Source organism: Triticum dicoccoides, chromosome 2B (assembly GCF_002162155.2).
Source record: "Triticum dicoccoides isolate Atlit2015 ecotype Zavitan chromosome 2B, WEW_v2.0, whole genome shotgun sequence".
In the NCBI taxonomy this organism is placed as follows: domain Eukaryota; kingdom Viridiplantae; phylum Streptophyta; class Magnoliopsida; order Poales; family Poaceae; genus Triticum; species Triticum dicoccoides.
Window position 1 is genome coordinate 794,547,995 of NC_041383.1, and position 3,423 is coordinate 794,551,417.

The 3,423-nt window shown below is 51.5% G+C and overlaps 1 long non-coding RNA gene across 1 annotated transcript; it reads right to left on the minus strand.

The window, feature by feature from the left end:
* Nucleotides 1-236: 236 nt before the first annotated feature.
* LOC119366365 lies at nt 237-2,220 on the minus strand. The gene is made up of 2 exons (XR_005176028.1): nt 1,026-2,220; nt 237-895 (listed from the first exon to the last, which is right to left on the minus strand). It is a non-coding gene; the product is annotated as an uncharacterized LOC119366365 (long non-coding RNA).
* Between the last annotated feature and the right edge of the window lie 1,203 nt (nt 2,221-3,423).

A 3,423-nucleotide genomic window follows, 5' to 3' on the forward strand; every position in this document is an offset into this window, starting at 1 on the left:
AATGAGTTGGTACACAAATTAGAGGAACTACTTGTTTCTCTTCTCCCACGCGACATTCTGCACCAAAACATAGGGCAAACAGGCCACGCGCCGCCGAACCACATTTGCGCGCCCTGGCGCACTTCAAGTCTGCAGACGCCCAGACTGCAAGAGGAGGGACAACACGCTCCTGGCGATCTGGAGCATGGTTAGTGAATCTGAGGCTGGTCATTATTGTGACCAAAACTGCATCAAACTAATCTGCTAGAAACTCCACTTTAATGAACTACAGATAAAACACAAGGCCAGACCTGAAAAAATAAAAAAATGCTATGGACTGCTTAGAGAGGACTCTGCACTGCGTCAATAACACTCAAACCTGCACCAAAAACACTCCGCACTGCAACAGTGCGTTAGCCGCACCGCACCTATCCACTATCCAGAGCTGCAATGGTTTTGGTGCAGTGAAAAACAGAGAATGGGACTACGACAAAAACCAAAAAGGGGACCAGCTTGAATAAGTCTGCAGCTGCGGGTCAGCTGGCTCCTCTCTCTTCTAGAGAGTCTTTTCCCGTTGGCTAGCTTCAGCAATAATCTGGACGAAATCCTAACGTCTAGCCACAACAGCCGCAAGCCAAGCCAAGAGTGCTGCAAGGTTGAAAAGAACTCGTCCTTGTGACTGAAATTAAGAGTGCAATCAGCCCCAAGAACTAGTACTTCCTGAGTAACAATATTCAGTAACTAATCTGAAATTTTGAATCAGCGCATATCAAACTAGATGTTTGATCACCTGCCCACGGAAGCTACTCCTTTCATTGCAGGACCAATCACAGGAACACTTGATGGAAACTTTTCTATCACAGACCTCTGTTCTTCATTCTTCACTTCGGGTTTGGCTTTGGTTTCACCAAGCGCACTGCTTTTACAAAGAAAAGATGTTTACAAACTGTACGACGGAGTTGCCCACGTACTACACCAGCAAGCGAGCTGCACAACAAACTTCAATGAACTTTTCTTAAAAAAACACAGAGGACATGAAACTTAACTGCATGCCACACACAGCCATGGTGTCGCTGCCAGGGGCGAACTACATGGAGACGTTGCGAGCCTTCCTTCTGCAGTAGAGGAAGGAGATGGGTGGCGAGGAGCAGCAGTCACCTCCAACAAAAGGATTCTAGCACATTGCACTACCTGAATACATAGTGGACTGCATCGCTTGTGCCCACAAACAACAGGGTCTAAACGGGAGGTGCACGAGCAGAAAAATGAAGAGACAAGCTCGGGCCACTGCTCGTTGGAGGCCGACGCCGGCGATGTGGGGCCCCACTAGTGAGGCGCACATCAGAGAAGGTCACACGCATCTAAGTTAGTGGACCTACAGAGTTGGTAGTCGGGAATGGAGGCTCACCGGGCCTAAGAAAAAGGGTGGAGGAAGGGCAGAAGAGGAGGGCGCTGGGCATCCAACCCCCATGACTGCACATCACCACCGCCCTCCCTCCAGCAACCGAGCTGCAGTGGAGCACCACCCGAACCGCTCAAACCTTGCCCTCCCAGTAGCAAGATCTCGTGGGCTATCCAGGGGTGCAGGATGGGCGTGATTCATGCACCCATGCAATTGACTGCACGGCACTGGATTTGGCCGCTACGATGCAGAAAGAGATCACCGAGGCGGGGGTTGTAGCGGCAGTCAACGCCCACGGTGCTCGCGGGCAGGGGCGCGGTGGCGGCCTGGGAAGGGGCGGAGCAGCGCCGGCATAGGAAGGGGCGGCGCGGCAGCTGGCTGTGGAGGGGTGGCGGCAGTGGTCTGGGGAGGGGCGGCCGGGGCCTGGTGGGGAGGGAGGTCGGGATGGGAGGCGTGGGCGAAATCCAGACCGTCGTGTGGCGTTGGGAAGGGAGGGGAGGTGATGCGCGGCGCGGGTGGGATGGCTCCCGCGGCGGCCGGCGGAGGGGGGTGCGTGGTGCGCGGCGCGGTGGCCGGTGGTGGAGATCCTGGGCGGCGTGGTGGGAGGTTGGTGACGAGAGGAAGATTGCGGAGCGGATTGATCTACACACGATGGTGAGTGCACGATGTGCAGCCGATAAATCCTCCCCACCGTAGGATACTCTAGGAACAACGCCGCCGATGGCTAGATGGCAAACGTCGTGCGCGTGTCGTCTAATAAGTGTCGGCTGTATAGCAGTGCTCATTGCGGAGGGGATCGGGAGGTAGGTGCGGTCGTGGGAGCGGTGTGGGGAGAGGAGGTGGCCTCGTTGGGCAGAAGCGGTGGGATTTTTTACCACGCAGCTCGGTTGGCTTTTTAGCGGGGTTCGGTTCGGGTCATCCGGGTGTTAGCGTAATAAGGTGGGATGTGCAGAATAAGGTCTTAAGGGGTGTTATTATAATAGACCCATCCTATATACCCTATATATATATATATATATATATATATATATATATATATATATATATATATATATATATTACATCATTTGACCAATAACATACGGTTCCTCAGCGTTAGATGTTTTCGTTTTTGAGTCAGCTTCTTTCCCTTCTTGTTCGTCGAAGAATAATTGAGCCCCTCATTGTGACTTTGCTTTTTCCATGGAGTGCGATTTTTCTTAGGTAATGTAGTATTGATTCTTCTTTTGACGTATACTTCATCATCATCGTCATCTTCCCTCATTGTGTTGCCGCACTGATCATAGTCTTCCTCGTTGGTGACTCCATCCATTCCAATGATGTTACTTTTGCCTCTCCTCACGACAACACGGCTGGGATTGCGTGGGTCGGTTATGAAGAAGCATTGTGTCACGTGCTTAGCATGTACCCATGGCTCGTTTTTGCGATAGCATTCACGGTAGCGCTCTTGGCGGGTATAGTCATGGTAGTGAAAATCCGGTTTTCTCTTTCGACATTCTTAGCCCATCTGACACGGAACATCGTCATGTTGTGCAGTCTAGAGTAGTCAAGCTCCAAGATCTCCTCGACCCTTCCATAAAATCATTCAGTTGCGCCGTTGTCGCTGCATGTCATGCATTCCATCGTCACCTCTGAGTTCTGATCATCACTGTCCATATCTTTGGCCTCCGTGTAGAACGTGTATCCGTTGATACCATAAGCCTGAGAGGTTACGAGGTTGGGCGAGGGGCCATGTGCTAAGGCGTATATGAGCAATCCGTCCTTAGAGCCCTCCTCCGGGGGATTAGCAATAATATGCTCTTTGAACCAATGTAGGAAAGTGGAGCTGTGCTATTTAGTAACTTCGGCGTCCGTCCTGCATACCTCCCGGTCACGATACTTCTTTGCGATAATTTCTTTGTGCAGTGCTACAAAAGGATCTACCTCGTCTAGATGTTGTAGCACTACCAAGTTTGCTCTATCAAAGTCGCTGCATCGATCTGAGTATGCCACGTGCAGTTCCCTGCGACCGTTGCAGTGGCCTTCTCCTTCGAGCCTCCCAT